The sequence below is a fragment of the Mustela erminea genome, chromosome X, assembly GCF_009829155.1.
Source record: "Mustela erminea isolate mMusErm1 chromosome X, mMusErm1.Pri, whole genome shotgun sequence".
NCBI classification, from domain to species: domain Eukaryota; kingdom Metazoa; phylum Chordata; class Mammalia; order Carnivora; family Mustelidae; genus Mustela; species Mustela erminea.
The window spans coordinates 23,904,814-23,922,526 of NC_045635.1; the positions used below are offsets into that span (position 1 = coordinate 23,904,814).

General features: G+C 36.0%; 1 protein-coding gene across 1 annotated transcript in view; it reads left to right on the forward strand.

Annotated features, from left to right (window-relative positions):
- The window catches only part of IL1RAPL1 (interleukin 1 receptor accessory protein like 1), a 1,474,879-nt gene that overhangs the window by 118,955 nt on the left and 1,338,211 nt on the right, over positions 1-17,713 (forward strand). The gene's annotated exons all lie outside the window — the stretch shown is intronic.

Genomic DNA, 17,713 nt, shown 5'->3' on the forward strand with positions numbered 1-17,713 from the left:
CACATTCGAACAACAAATGTCATGGTTCCATTTTTTTTTTTTACCATCTCTCTTTAAAAAAAAAGATTGTATTTATTTATTTGACAGAGAGAGAGCACAAGTAGGCAGAGCGGCAGGCAGAGGGAGAAGGAGAAGCAGGATCCCACTGAGCAGGGAGCCCGATGAGGGCTCGATCCCAGAACCCTGGGATGACCTGAACTGAAGGCAGCTGCTTAACCAACTGAGCCACCCAGGTGCCCCTATTTCCATCTCTTTTATATAGATGTGCTTCTGTTACTTTATTTATGGCCTTTGTCTTCTCAATGATTTCTCTACCAATCCTCAGTATCCAGCAAGATGACCTTCCCCTTCCTTTCTTATACTTTGCCCAAGCACTTGGCCAAGAGGCCAAATTGGCCTCTTCTTGGGGACTCTCAAAGCACATGTTCCCTTTTTTTGGGTAATTAATTAAGACAGTTTTCCGTAGTGTTATATTTTCTAAGATATATGCCATTCTCCCCCACTTAAATGATAAATAGTATAATCTCAGGCCTCTGTAATGTTGTTGTGTGTCTCAGCCCTATGTGTATATAGTACACATTATATACTTGCTTAATAAGCCTGTGCATCATGTCACAGGGTTGCTACCCGAGTTAATGCTTGAGAAACATCTTTTATCACTTTTAAGGGATCTCTTAAACTTACATAGAGTTTCTCAGGGTATATAGAACAGACCATACCAATGACTAGCCTTTTTCAACTGTTATAATTTCAAAGGGCAGTTGGCTGAAAATCCACTTTGGTGGCAATGCTGCCAAGGAGAAATGGTGACATTACTGTGTGTGAGCTCAACCCAGATGATGTTAACTGCAGTATATTGCCTCAAATTTAGTCCAAAGTCACAGAGAAGGCTTTTTATAAAACTACTAATCTGAGTTGATGACTAAAAGAGAAATATTTAAAGGTCTTTCCTTTTCTCCATTGACTCAGTATAAATAGGAATGACATGCACATAGTGAGGGGAGAATGTGCCATGAATAGAGATTTTTGTAGCACATTTTTCATTGACTTTAATGAGATGTGTGTGGCTAAATGTGTTAGTGCAGTTGGCAGAGTGTCTTTTTTCAAAGCATCAAGTTTTAGCCTAAAGTCTCAGTGAATATTTGAAATGGAGCTAGAATTTAAAAAGTAGTGATATTCAGAAAGCCCATTGACTCCAGGTGCATACAAGGTCCTTACCAGTTTCATTAGGAGTGGGATCATCCTCAAATATTGAGGAACTAAGACAAGGTGCTGTGGAGTTGTAGGCATTAACAAGCAACTGCAAGGGTAATTACAGTGAAAGAGAATGGGAGAGATGTTCCAGCAATGAAGAATTTTATATGTTGCTTTTGTGTTGCTTTTTTGCTGGGTAAAACCTCAGAATTCCTATATTTCCATAGGAAAAGGCCTTGCTGATTACTTAAGAACTTGATCAGGTGTGAAAGGTGTCAGTATTTCCCACCTAACAAACGTTCTTAAGGCATTGTCCTTAGCATATCCTATGGCAAGAATCAAGAATAAAGACAGCATAAGTCAGTCGCTTGATCAACAGATATACATTATTTTTTTTTCTTTGTATAATGAACAGTATTAGGTGCTATAAGACATTTAATTAAAAGGAATAATGCTTATCCTTGACAAATTTGTTATTATATAAGCACTTTAAAAATGTGCAAATTAAAGTGATAATATGTGACAAGTGTGTTGTATTAAAAATGAGTGCATTTAAGATTCACATATAGTAAATATACAACTCTAAATGCTTTATATGTGGTAATTTAGTTAATTATCATTACAAATTTACTGGAAAATACTGTTGATTACTAATGAGAAAAATGAAGGTATAGAGAGAAGACCTAAAAAGCATTAATAGGTGAGTTTAACAGTAGAACAAGAATTTGAACCTAGGTAATGTAACTCCATAGTTTGGCTTAAACAATAGTTAAAACTGATGAAGAAGAGATTTTCCAGTTTTCTCAGAACAGGATGGAATTTTCCCAGTCTTAAATGAGGGATGTGATGTATATGAATGAGAGAGAATGGGGTAGAGTCTTGGGAGCGTGTAGATCTGGGGGTGGGGTTGTGGGGAGATGTTAAAACTGATAATACTTGAAGCAGCAGCTTGAAGGTGGAAATTAAAATGGCATATTAGGTGTATACGTGGGTGGAAGAGTGAGTAGCGATTCTAATCTAGGCAATTTGGGGTAGGAGATTAGTTGATAGTATATAGGAACAGAGATTGGTATAAGTTTCTAGGCAAACAGTTTTGCAACACCTTAAAATTTAAAATCTACATGACCCGTGAGCCAGCTTTTCCAAATCTGGGAATGTATTCTGCAATTGACTTAAACCGTATTGTTCATAAAAGTGAAAAAATGACAGTGACATTTAAGACCTCCAAAAGAATTGTTAAATTGTGTTTTATCATACCCTGGAATATTTGAAAAAATTGAGCCTCATCTGTTTTTAGTGACACCGAGAGCTTGTGCAGTGGAAAGAAAAGTGACTTGGTGAATGAGATGTATAGTATGACTTTATTTAAAAAGTATGTGTAATCAAGAAATATTTATGAGACCTTCGTTATGGGCTGGGCAAATAATGAAGCAATACAGCAGTGGAGCAAAGATCCCTGCCCATTTGAGGCTTGCATTTTGGAAGGGAGACAGACAACAAAAAATTACATATCACAAATAAGTAAATAATTTAATATCTTAGGGGTGATCAATACATGGAAAAAAAAGGAAAGAGCAATAAATGAGATTGGGTGTGCTGATGGGGGTGGTAGAGGCAATTTTAATGTGATATCTTGGGTTAGCCTCGTGGAGGAGGTGGAAAATGAAGAAGATGTGAAAAATCAAAGTCACTAAAGGGAATGTGTGCTCTCTGTAGAGGGAAGAGCAGCAACTAAAACAAACGCCTTAAGGTAGGAACATGCCTGGTGTTCAGAGAACACTCAGGAACCTATTATGGTCAGTGTGGAGGGAGTGAGGGGGAAAAATAGATGAAAGGAGGTTGGGAAGTTAAACTGGGGCCTGGATTATGTAGAGTAGGGCTGTACAAAACAAATACAATGGAAACCTTGTATGTAATTAAAACTTTTCAGTGGCCACATTGAAAAAAAAGAAAAGAAACATGAAATTGATATTAATAGTGTATTTTATTTAGGACTGTATTTTTTTAAAATGTTTATTTATTTGACAGACAAAGATCACAAGTAGGCAGAGAGAGAGAGAGAGAGAGAGGGGAGGAAGCAGTCTCCCCGCTGAGCAGAGAGCCGGATGCGGGGCTCGATCCCAGGACCCTGGGATCATGACCTGAGCTGAAGGCAGAGGCTTTAACCCACTGAGCCACCCAGGTGCCCCAGGACCGTATTTTTAAAATATTATTTTAACATGTAATAACTACAAAATATTAATGTGATATTTAATATTTTTGTACTAAAGCTTTGCAGTGTGGTGCCTATTTTTTCCTAAAGTATATCTCAGTTTAGATCAGCCACATTTTAAATCTTGTTTTTAAATTTAATTTTATTTTTTTTCCAGTGTTCTAAGATTCATTGTTTATGCACCACACCCAGTTCTCCATGCAATACTTGCAATACTTAGGCCCACAAGTAGCTAGTGGCCATTTTATTGAACAGCTGAGATATAGTATTTGGCTTGTACATGCACTAAAATAGTCATTGCAGAAGTTTAGCTGAAGAGTAACTTCATCATTCTTATATTTTTACATGTATCACCCTGATTGGTGTGTTAAGGAGCAGTCATGTTGGGGAGGGAGAGAAGAAACAGGAATAGAAGGAAAGAGACCTATTATGAGGCTGTTGCACCAATCCAGGCAGGAGATGATGGTAACTTAGGCTTGGGTATTAACAGCAGAAATTGGGAGGACTGGCCAGATTCTTTTGAAGGTAGAGCCAATCTGATCTTCTTAGAGATTGAACGTAGGATATAAAGCATCCTTTATATTATCCTTAACAATTAAGGATAATACCAACTCCTTTAGCCTGAGTAACTGGAAATATGGAATTTGATTTGAAATGGTGATTCTGCAGGTAGGGCATGATTGGATGTTAAAACTTAAAGTGCGAGAATTCTGTATTTGACACCCTATTGGAGAGGCAAGTTGGCAAGTTGACAGTTGGATATATGTGTCTGAATTTGAAATGGAAGTCTAGACTGGAAATATAAATTTGAAAGTTGTCAGCTTAAATAAAAATATTTAAGACTGTAGGCCTGAATGAGGTCATTGAGGGAATGAGGGTAGATGGAGAAGGGAAGAAGTTGAGGACTGAGCCTTGACATTCTCTGGTAGTATGAGATTCAAGTCCACTTTGGATGGATTTATACCATATTGATAAGCACTAGGTGCGGGCACTTCAAGGGCCTGGCAAAGGGGAACTTTCAATATCTAACTGTATTGATTTTATAATAGGTGTATAGTAGTTTTTTGATATAAAAATATACTAGCAGTCCAGAGAGGCTTTCAGTTTCAACTTAGACATGTAAAAAAAACAAAAAAAAAAACAAACCTGAGGAGTCATTACTTTTGCCCATACAAGAAAAAGCTTGACAAATTGAGTATCAGTGACTTTATAGGACCTATCAGTGAGTCCTATATAGGACCCCTAGTTTGAAAGTCAAGCTTCTCTTCTAAAACAAGTAGAGGTAGGTACCTTCAGGGAGACAAAGACTGAAGCAGTTGCTTGTCTGGAGCAGAAGCCTCCAGAGGCCATACATCTCTGCAAGGAACACTGGACTAGAAATTCTCATGAATTGCTGAAGGCTCAGCATGGGTTAGCATGATTAAGTCCTGCTCTGTGGGGCTGCAGTCATACTTCGGGAAGGGGGCTCACATGATTTCAGGCTTTTCCTCCAGGAACCCCAGTAGATTCTTAACTAGGAAGATTGGGGATAATACAGAGAAGGCTACCCACCCCCTTACCTCTGCCCTAGTGATTGCAGAAGTTCTTTAAAGGGTATTTTCTCCAGATAAAGGATTCTGGATTGGCGGGTTTTTAAAAAAATTTATTTCACCCAGTTCCAGAGCCCCATGCCAACTTGTGATGGACATGCAAAAAGTAAGGGGTATGTGTTTGTGTGTGTGTGTGTGTGTTTTTAAATATTTTATTTAGGGGTGCCTGAGTGACTCAGTCAGTTGGGTATATGCCTTTGGCTCAGGTCATGATCCCAGAGTCCTGGAATCTAGTCCTGTATTGGGCTCCCTGCTCAGCGGTGAGTCTGTTTCTCCCTCTCCCTCTGCCCCTCTGTATGGTTGTGCCCTCTCTTGTTCTCCCTTGCTCCTCCTTTCTCTCTCTCTCAAAAAAAATAAATAAAAAATAAAGATTTTATTTATTTATTTGAGAGAGAGAGTGTGTATACACAAGTCAGGGGTTGGAGAGGAAGAGGGAGAAGCAGACTCCCTGCTGAGAAGGGAGCCTGATATGGGGCTCAATCTCAGGATCCAAGATTATGACCTGAGCCAAAAGTAGATGCTTAACTGACTGAGCCACCCAGGTGCCCATAAGCTATGTTTTATTTCCGTTTTTAAAAATTTTATATTTTATTAAATTTATTTTCAGTGTTCCAGAATTCATTGTTTATGCACCATACCCAGTGCGCCATGCAATACATGCCCTCCATAATACCCACCACCAGGCTCACCCTACATTCCATTCCTCTCCCCTCCAAAACCCTCAGTTAGTTCCTCACAGTCCTCAGTCTTTCATGGGTCATCTCCCCCTCTAATTTCCCCCAGTTCCCTTCTCTTCATCTCCCCCATGTCCTCCGTGTTATACCTTATGCTCCACAAATAAGCAAAACCATATGATAACTGACTCTCTCTGCTTGACTTATTTCACTCAGCATAATCTCTTCCAGTTCCATCCATGTTGATACAAAAGTTGAGTATTCATCATTTCTGATGGAGGAATAACACTCCATAGTATATATGGACAGTATCTTCTTTATCCATTCGTCCATTGAAGGGCATCTTGGTTCTTTCCACAGTTTGGCGACTGTGGCCATTGCTGCTATGAGCATTGGGGTACAGATGGCCCTTCTTTTCACTATGTCTCTATCTATGGGGTAAATACCCAGTAGTGCAATTGCAGGGTCACAGGGAAGCTCTATTTTTAATTTTTTAAGGAGTCTCCACACTGTTTTCCAAAGTGGCTGCACTAACTTGCATTCCCATCAAGAGTGTAAAAGGGTTTCCCTTTCTCCACATCCTCTCGAACACATGTTGTTTACCGTCTTGTTCATTTTGGCCATTCTAACTGGTATAAGGTGATACCTCAATGTGGTTTTGGTTTGAATCTCCCTGATGGCTAGTGATGATGAACATTTTTTCATGTGTCTGTTAGCCATTTGTATGTCTTCATTAGAGAAGTGCCCATTTTTGACATGATTATTTTGTGTGTGTTGAATTTGAGGAATTCTTTATAGATCCTGGATATCAGCCCTCTGTCTGTACTGTTATTTGTGAATATCTTCTCCCATTCCATGGGTTGCCTCTTTGTTTTATTGACTGTTTCCTTTGCTGTGCAGAAGCTTTTGATCTTGATGAAATCCCAAAAGTTCATTTTCACCTTTGTTTCCTGTGCCTTTGGAGACATATCTTGAAAGATGTTGCTGTGGCCAATGTCAAAGAGGTCACTACCTCTGTTCCCCTTTAGGATTCTGATGGATTCCTGCCACATGTTGAGGTCTTTTATCCATTTAAAGTTTATCTTTGTGTATGGTATAAGAGAATGGTTGAGTTTCATTCTTCTACACATAGCTGTCCAATCTTCCCAGCAACATTTATTGAAGAGAATTTTTTCCACTGTATATTTTTTCCTGCTTTGTCAAATATTATTTGACCATAGAGTTGAGGGTCCATATCTGGGCTCTCTATCTGTTCCACTGGTCTATGTGTCTGTTTTTGTGCCAGTACCATGCTGTCTTGTTGATCGCAGCTTTGTAGTAAAGCTTGAAATCAGGCAACGTGATGCCCCCAGTTTTGTGTTTCTTTTTTAACATTTCCTTAGCAATTCGGGGTCTTTTCTGATTCCATACAAATTTTAGGATTGTTTGTTCCAGCTATTTGAAAAATGCCATTGGTATTTTGATCAGGATGGCATTGAAAGTGTATATTCATCAGGGATATTGGTATGAAACTTTGTCCAGAATAGACCACATATTAGATCACAAATCAGGACTCAACCAGTACCAAAAGATTGAGATTATACCCTGCATATTCTCAGATCACAATGGTTTGAAATTGGAACTCAACCACAAAGAAAATTCTGGAAGTAATTCAAACACCTGGAAGCTAAAGACCACCTTGCTTAAGAATGTTTGGATGAACCAGGAAATCAAAGAAGAACTTTAACAATTCATGGAAACCAATGAGAATGAAGACACTTTGGACCAAAACCTGTGGGATGAAGCAAAGGTGGTCCTAAGGGAGAAATACCTAGCCATCCAAGCCTCCCTCAAAAAAACCCTGAAAATCCAGAATACACCAGCTGTCTCTACACCTTAAAGAACTGGAGAATCAACAACAAATTAAGCCAACCCCCCACACAAGAAGGGAAATAATCAAGATTAGAGCAGAGATCAATGAGATAGAAACTAGGAATATAGTAGAATGCATCAACAAAGCTAGAAGCTAGTTTTGTGAAATATTCAAGAAGCTTGATAAACCTTTGGCCAAACTAATCCAAAAGAAAAGAGGGAAGACCCAAATTAATAAAATTATGAATGAAAGGGAGAGATCACGACTAATGCCAGGGAAATAGAAACAGTCATCAGAAATTATTATCAGCAGTTATATGCCAATAAGTTAAGCACACTAGATGAAATGGATACATTCCTGGAAACCTATAAAGTTCCAAAACTGAATCAGGAAGAAATTGACAACTTGATAGACCAATATCTAATAACAAGATTGAAGCAGTGATCAAAAGCCTCCCCCAAAAAAAGAGCGGAGGGCCTGACAGCTTCCCTGGGGAATTCTACCAAACTTTAAAAGAAGAAATAATACCTATTCTCCTGAAGCTGTTTCAGAAAATTGAGACAGAAGGTAAACTTCCAGACTCTTTATATGAAGCCAACATTACCATGATCTCCAAACCAGGCAAAGACTGCACCAAAAAGGAGAATTTCAGACCGATATCACTGATGAATATGGATGCTAAGATTCTCAACAAGATCCTAGCTAATAGTATCCAACAGTATATTAAAAAGATTATCCACCATGACCAGGTGGGATTTATCCCTGGGTTGCAAGTGTGGTTCAACATTTTCGAATCAATCAATGTGGTAGAACAAATCAGTAAGAGAAGAGAGAAGAACCACATGGTCCTCTCAATTGATGCAGAAAAGCATTTGATAAGATACAGAATCTGTTCCTGATTAAAACGCTTCAACGTATAGGGATAGAGGGAAAATTCCTCAACTTTATAAAATCTATCTGTGAAAAACCCACAGTGAGTATCCTCAATAGGGAAAAGCTGACAGCCTTCCCTTTGAGATCAGGAACACAAGGATGCCTACTCTCACCACTCTTGTTCTACATAGTGTTAGAAGTCCTAGCAACAGCAATCAGACAACAAAGAGAAATAAAACATATTTAAATTGGCAATGAAGAAGTCAAACTCTCTCTCTTCACAGATGACATGATACTTTATGTGGAAAACCCAAAAGACTCCACCCCCAAACTACTAGAACTCATACAGCAATTCAGTAATGTGACAGGATACAAAATCAATGCACAGAAATCAGTTGCTTTCTTATATACTAGCAAGGAACATATAGAAAGGGAAATTAGAGAATAGATTCCATTTACTATAGCACCAAGAACCATAAGATACCTGGGAACAAACCTAACCAAAGAGGTAAAGGGATTCTAGTAACTACAGAACACTCATGAAAGAAATTGTGTTTTATTTCCAAAAACAAACAAAAATTTAGTGGTGTAATCATGGCAAGTCTTAAAAGCCAGCCTAATAAAATATGATAATTTATGCTACATAGAGGTTGGAAAACTACTAGATGTTTATGGGAAGTGGAGTGATTTGATTTACCTATTGAAACCATGCTCTTTGTCTATTGTCTTAGTAGCAGGGTGCAGCAAAAATTCTCTACTGTCACCCTAGGTTCCAACATGTGTCTAAAGTTCCTTAATAAGAACAATAATAAGAACCACAATCAAATGATAACTACAGGAATTTTTTTCACAGTATTAGATATTAGAGTTAGCTGTGTGTATTGAGACTATTTTAAAGTCATATTTATTATTTTTTTTTAAGATTTTTGTTTATTTGAGAGAGAGAGAAAGAGCGAGAGAAAGCATGAGCATCGGGCGGGGGTGTTTGTGGGGGTGGGTATGGAACAGAGGGAGAAGCTGACTCCATGCTTAAGGGGACTCTGGGATCATGACCTGAACTGAAGGCAGATGCTTAATCAACTGAGCCACCCAGGCACCCCTTAAATGCATATTTATAAATTTTAGAATTTTAAGAGTATATTAATGCTTTTATATAATTTCCAATGATATAACATGAAACTATTCATACTGAGTAATTTGATCCATTTTTATAATTAAATGAATATTATTAGAAAGTATATGTATGAGTATAGTTTTCTATTATCGGCTGTTATCCATAGAGATTAAAAATTGCTTATTCCATAATGCCTTTAAAAATAGTTGTCTAAACCATAAGTGACTCTTAATCTCACAAAACAAACTGAGGGTTGCTGGGGGGAGGGGGGTTGGGAGAAGGGGGTGGGATTATGGACATTGGGGAGGGTATGTGCTTTGGTGAATGCTGTGAAGTGTGTAAACCTGGTGATTCACAGACCTGTACCCCTGGGGATAAAAATATATGTTTATAAAAAATAAAAAATTAAAAAAAATAGTTGTCTAATGTATATCTAATCTTAATTGACTTTTAATTAAATGAGGATATAGAGATTTTACCTTATAAAAAAGTATCTTAGCTTCAGAAATATTTTGCTGCATACTCTTTATGTCTTTGATAAAGCCATTTAATATTGTGTCTAATATTTCTTTTGCTTTTGGGAGAAAAATAACCTAATGAAATGCTACATATGTTGCATGGTGAATCATGGGAACCTGGAGCAAGAAAGATTGCATTTAGAATTTCTTTATCTTGCCTCAGATTTTTCATTTTCTAACAAAAGCCCTTCTTTCATGAGCTATGCGTGAGAATAGTTATGAGTCAAAGGCATTCTGTTTCCAAATTTATACGTAATATTTCAGTTAAGAAACAGAATCTGAAGGACAAGTTCACATATAAATGAAAAGTAGAAGGAAGGCAGTCACGTGCCTCAAATAATAGATTTAAATATGACCCCCTCCTCTTAAGGAAAAAAAGATGTCTGTGCAAGTATCAAGTTCTGACTGTTCCCTAGAAATTTCTATTGATTAGAAGAGGAACCTTGATTGAGATGTAAAGTTGCAACTTCCAAGAAGCTGAGTAACATACTCAGCAGGAATTGCCAGTATTGTTTTAATAGACATATCTTGTAAAGGTGAATTTCAAAGAGTTTTCACAGATCTCTGAACAGTATTCTCACGCATTTTAAGTAAGTAGGTCAATGTTATCATTTATACATAATTTTATTGCTTTAGTGCTATATTTTTATGATTATCTTACAAACATTTCATTAAAGTTATACTGAAATTTCTTAGTGATTTCATATTCTCTCTTAGTCTTGTTTTGCTTGAGAGGTTCTCACTTTCTGTCCCTACTTAACTACCTTAAAACCTGTCTCTTTTTTCCATCAGACACCTTCCTGGGCCATTCACTTCTCCCTAACATTTTGGCTATTATCTTTCTTCCACATTTGATTATTTAATTGTGAAACTAAAGAATAGATTTAGTCTCACATGTCTTTGTGCCTGCAGTACATGCGGAGATCTAGGCAAAGTCTAGACTGATAAAATTTAAAAAAAAAAAAAAGGCAAGGGATGGGGAGAGGAAGAAAGGAAATTATACCTCTAAATCTGAATGAAAGTAGTGACTCATATAGTATAATATAATTTTTCTTTAAAAATCAGATACTCAGTCCAAGACAGCAGCCCATGCACACACTAAACTGTGCAAGTATCTATATGGTGAATTCTGGTGGGAGTTTTAGTTTACTTAGAAATAACCTTATGTAAAAAACAAACAGCAACAACAACAAAAAAATCAGACTTTTCCCTGCCGTAAATAATTATGCAAGTAGAAAAATCAGGATTAATATATTAAGGGTCAAACCTACTGAAAATCAGCAATATCTTATATGGTAAAATAAGCTGTGAGAAATGATTAGTGGTATAGATTTTTGGAAAGAAGGGGATGTTTTGCAAATGCGCTTCATATCCTCGTTGTCCTGCCCATGGTTATCACCATATATTTGCCAGCTGCAAACATTAGATCTTAGTAAAATTATTCATGGAGTTTTACAAAATCTTGATACCTGAGCCTCAGGATTGAAGATTGAAGATGGTGAATACGTGGAGAGCATTTTTTTTTCCCTCTGAGTTGATAAGGAACCAGCCAGAATTCTAAAAGAAAATACATATTTTCTCCTCTGCTTTTTTGGTGATACCTGGGGACTCACTCATCTTCAAAATACTTTCTCTCAAGAATTTTCAAGCTGTGTTTCATCACATCTTACAGGTAAAAGAAATAGTCTTATGCAGCATTTTCCAAAAAGACCTCCCTGAAATGCTCATGTTTTTTGACAATGTTAGTTTATTAATATGACAAGCCAGTTTTAAGGACATTATTTCTTTAAAAATATATTAAAAACTGTATGTAATAAATCACTAAATTAATTTAAATAGTCCTTATTATTATACAGTACTTTTTCTTTAGAACTAGAATGCCCAGTCAAGAATGCTAAGAAGGAGGGCTGCCTGGGTGGCTCAGTGGGTTAAGCCTTTGCCTTTGGCTCAGGTCATGATCTCAGGGTCCTGGGATCGAGCCCCACATCGGGCTCTCTGCTCAGTGGGGAGCCTGCTTCCCCCCTCTCTCTGCCTGACTCTGCCTGCTTGTGATCTCTCTGTCAAATAAATAAATAAAATCTTAAAAAAGAAGAATGCTAAGAAGGAGAATGAGAAATCATTTATTGCTTTAATTTGCTTAACAAATGTTTTTGGAGTGCTTGTTATATGCCTGATACTGTTACAGGTGCTTGAGGTACATCAGTGAAATGCATTAATGCATGACTTTAAATCTGCAGTATCTGTAAATGACTTTCTATTTGATAGTTGCTGGATTCTGTTATATCTTACAGTGTTGTCATATAATTTATGAACAGATTAAGTAAATTTATGAATGAGTTAAGTAAATTAAATAATCAAATGAGTCTAACTCTATGAAGTTAAAAATAAATTGTTGAACATTTCTTATAGGATGTATTACATTGTATTTTTTTATTCATTTGCTATATAAAATAGAAGAGTGGATTTTTGTGAAGAGTGGAGATTTTTCAGTGCATTTGAGTTTAAAATATCACAAACAGGAGATGGCCAATCCACACATGAAATTTCACTGTAAGCAAAAGCTGTTTTATGTAGTTCTTTGCAAAAGCTTCTTGGTATGGTAAAGTTATAGCAAGTTCTGAAATAAGTTTGAGAGACAAAATATTCATACAATGTAAGCAAATCATGCATTAGTAGATCACATTTTATAAGAATTATATAAATATTATGAATGTAGTATCTCCCATTTTATCAGGTTAGACATGAAACAATCTTCTCTGGCTGGCTTGTTGACTTGGAGCAGTTTGTGCTTTAAGTGAAAGAACCAAGTAGTCTTTCGTAAAGATAGTGGGAAAAAGACATATAGAGAGATGTAGATCTATAAAATTATCTTATCTGACTCTTATTTTGTTCAGCCACTTTGGCTTTTAGAGATGTTTTCTGTGCTAAATTTCAGGCAGATTCTTGAACTGAGGATGTGAATCCTTTTCTGCCCACTCTTGTTTAAAAAAAGAAAAAACAGTCTGCAAGTCGCTGTATGCATTTCATAAAAATATAAATTGTTTTTCCTTTTTAATTTTTTTTGCATGGAGGTGGAATCAGGCATTATTTTAAATATTTTTTTTTCACAAAAAGGGACATATACTCACAGAAATTTAGGAAATGTTTGTATAATGTCTTTGAATAGAGGCTTTGAATCTCACTGAAGAGGATTTAACAAAAGTATACCCACTTACTGTGGACCTTCATTCCTGATTATTCTCTTTGGCTCTGTTTTCTTTTCTGTCTCATAAAGATACTAATATTTAGTACACAGTTTCTTAGACATCAGTAAGGTAATGAAAATAACAAGAGCTCAGCCCTGGACCTGCCTCATGGAAACAATTTCTTTTTAAGGTTTTTATTTTTTCTATTTACTTATTTATTTGTCAGAGAGAGCAAGTGAGTGCACAAGCAGGCAGAGTGGCAGGCAGAGGCGGAGAGAGAAGCAGGCAAGGAGCAAGGAGCCCAATGTGGGAATCTATCCCAGGACCCTGGGATCATGACCTGAGCCGAAGGCAGCGGCTTAACCCACTGAGCTACCCAGGCATCCCTCATGGAAAGAATTTAATGGAAAACAATATAAGTAAAATAATTAGACATCTGTTATGTGTTAGGCTTGAGAACAATGCACAGAATATTAAATTGGGTTTGCTTTCCAGTATATCCTTCCTCCAGTTGGAGAGCTAAGGATTTAGATATTTGAATAACTAAAAATAAAAATAGACTTTTTTAATGTAAACTGTAGATTTCCTTTTATATAAATATTGAAAATCATCGTGGAAAAAATAGAAATTGCTTTATAAGTACTGCACATGTATAATGTTTATTAAGTAGAACCAGACTCATAGATGATCTTCAATAAAGTTTGTATTGGTTATTAGTTTCTTGAGAAAACAAAAACAGAAGGCAATTCAATTTTGCCAGCTAAATTTCTTTTTTGAAGAGTAGAAAGGTGTTACATCTTGCGGCTGCCAGGTGGAGTGCATTAAAGGTCAGGACAGTGTGTGAGATTTGCTCTTCTAATAGGAAGATGCCAGGCAAGGAGTACTTTTTAGTCTACTTTGTTCATGAAAATCAAGAGAGAGCACAACATTAGAATTGTGTGTGTGTGTGTGTGTGTGTGTGTGTGTGTGTGTGTGTATTGGTCTCAGTTTTATTTAGTGGCTTCAATTAGAGGTTTTTTTTTTTTTTCCTATTGAGTGAACACATACTGCTTGGAAAATATGATGAAAAATTCTTCAAGAAAAATGCAAATAATAATTGTGCATATTCCCAAGTAATTTGTGATTTTTCCTTGCACCTAAATCATTTGTAATAAAAAAAATTCCTGTACCTGTAATCATTATCTTTTATTTTCCTTTCTTTTTTTAAACCACCCTGCCATGTAATTGTAAGATGCATACTTCTGAAGAATTAAGAGAAGCCAGAATTGAGTTTTCTTGTCCAACCAACCCAGCTGCTGATGGCTGTCTACAAGATAACTAACTTGCTCACATATGCTCTTGATGCTGTCCTTCATATAGTCTACAAGGAGTGTCAGTCTGTCAGCACTAAGTGCCATTTGTGAAATAAATAACACAGGGCAAACAATGCTGCTGTGATAATAGTTGCATCTCCACCTGTTTGCTGATGTTAGAACAATGAAGGAATTTAGTAATATCCTTTCAGTCACATGATAGTTTTTCCTCTCTAGTCTTTCTCTAGGTTTTGGCATGTTAAACACACTAAATGACCTACTTGTGAATACAAATAATACCTTTTGATTTCTGTTTTGAAGTATTACCCATATAAAACTATAGAATGACTATTTGTTGGAGACTTGTTTATGCCACTATGACAAAAAGAAAATAAAATATATGTGAGAAGGTGAAACGGCTGATTATTTTATACAAAGCCATCCAACATGTATTTTCAACTTTCTGTAAATGGAACATAATTTGGCATCTAGCTCCATGTCTATGTATTTCTAGAAAAGAAAATTTTCCTTAGATGATTCAAAGTGAGATTTGGTTTTAATAGCATAGATACATAAACATACTCTGGCAGTCTCTTTTTTGAACAACTTAAAAGCACATTAAAAACATTGAGACAATTTATGCGTTTTTGTTGTATTCAGAAAAGCATTGTGTAGTTAAGTGGAAGAAAAAAAGAAAGGTTCTTCCATTTCAGATGGTAATTTTCTTTAAAGTCCATGCTTATTTTTAGAGTTATTTATATCAATGAAGTGATAATTAATGCTCAGGACTATTACACTTCACTCATTTATTTTTTCATAATTTGTGAAGAATTTTAACCATGTTTTCTACTGAGCAGGTAATAAGTGATGTTTACCTAGTGCTTCTGTGCCTAGGAAAAATTTCATGGGCTCTGTAGTTACTAATTAACTTATGTCATGTGCCTGGTTGGCTCGTCAGTTGGATGTCTGCCTTCCTCTTGGGTTGTGATCTCGGGGTCCTGGGATTGAGCCCCACATCAGGCTCTCTGCTTAGTGGGGAGTCTGCTTCTCCCTCTCTTTCTTTCTCTGGCTCTGGCTCTGGCTCTGGCTCTCACTCTCTCTCAAGTAAATCAATAAAATCTTTTTTAAAAAATTAACTTATGTCATTCTTACAGTGTTTCTGTGAAGTAAATTTTATTTTACCCAATTCACAGAAGAGGAAACTGAGGTCTAAAGGAAATAATCAATCCAAATTCCTAAAATCCTAAATAACAAGGTATGATTTGAACCCAGAACTCTATAACACACTTGCCTAAACACTGTTCTGTACTTCTTCACTCAGATGTACTGCAGAAACAGAGAAATCTGTTTGCAAGCACAGCTAGCTCAAGTGCTTGTGAAATTAGTAGTAATGTGAGTAGAAGACTGATTTTTTCAATATTGTTATTTTATGGATTGCCTGTACGATTAATAATATTCTTCTTTCTCTGTTTCCCTTAATTCCTTAGTAAAGAAAATGGTCTTCATTATAGTACATATGAGATTATTTTGATAAAATTTTCTATTACATCAGAATTATATTATTCTGATAAATTCAGATAACACTGCACAAATATTGACTATTAATTTTGATGTGTAGAAATGTCCATAAATCAGTTTCTATTTAATTATATAAAAGGCCTTTCTGTCCAAAGTAAGCAGAGAGATTATGCTTTCAATAGTTTATTAAAACATTTTGAAATCAAGAAGGATATAGCATAGAGTTGATATCTAAAGTTTTATACACTGTTCTGGCAATATCTTTATTCAGAGTGGGAGGGGAAGAATTTATTTTCTGCAGATACCTACTGTTTACCACCCACAGCCCAACATGAAGTCTGGAGAGGTAGACTCTTCATTAGGAGAATTCATACTATTTTTATAATGACAGCATCGCCAAAGAAACTTTTTTCTTTGGAAGAAAGATCATTCCACCTTTCACGAAAGGGAAACTGTATGACTTTGTTTTATTCTAAACAATTAAGAAGGAGCCTCAAACCTCAAAGCACATGGGAGAGTCTTAGCAGTATTCTGTAATATTTAGAGAAAAATATGAATATTATATCTCCATATTTATTTTTACCAAATTACTCTCATAATGAATATTGGAAACTTCATATGTTGCAATGTCTTATTTCAGAACACTTTTTTTAAAAAAAGAATTTATTTATTTGACAGAGAGATAGAGGCAGGCAGAGGGAGAGAGAGAAGCAGGCTCTCCAACAAGCAGGGAACCTGATGCGGGGCTTGATCTCAGGACCCTGCAATCATGACCTGCACTGAAGGCAGCCACTTAACCAACTGAGCCACCCAGGTGCCTCCAGAACACTTTTTAATTCACACTCTGAATAAACCCATTTTATAGATGAAGAAACTGAGATGCGAAGAACTTAAGTAGCAAACTGATTCCAATCCTTAGGAATCTTGTCCCTCCATACTTCTCATGTTGATTTCCTTGTAGATATTCTAGCTGTCACAAATATTTGCATATCTGCTGCACTAAAAATCTTTTTCCATGAATAAGCAAGCATTAAGGAAGGTTTCATGATTTTTTTAAAAAAAATGTTTTACATTTTTTTTAAATTTGAAGAGAACTTTACAGCAAAATCTAGCTACCTTCATGCTACTATAATGACTATAATTATGTCTTTTCTAAACTTTAATTTGTGTAAATGTAAAGTAACTTTTATTTTGCAGTTAGTAAATTCTCTCTCTGACCAAAATGTCTTAGGGAATATGTATTTATTTCATATTAGAAGTACACCATTTTTGTAAATTTTTTGTAAGTTTATTCAAAAATATAGAAATAAGTTATATATACCTACATAAATTCAGATGTATGTATAAATTCATAGAGATATGTATATGTGCATATATATATATACACACAGATATACAGTATTTATTTTTATATGGTATTTCCATTGGGAAGTGTTTGATTGCATTGTGATTTTGTAATAAGGGAATTCCAGTTGAGTACAAATCTAATAGATTTCCTAGGTAGGATTCCAGAATTAGTGCATGAAGGTAACAGAGTAGTTTTATTTGAAGAGTTCATTAAATTAGGTTATATAGGCTCTTATGAAATATACAGGGGCATAAAAGCATCCAGAGGAAAATGAAACAACAACCTAACAGCCTAATTATTTAGGAACCAAAGGAATTGATTTACTACTGATTCATTTTTAATGA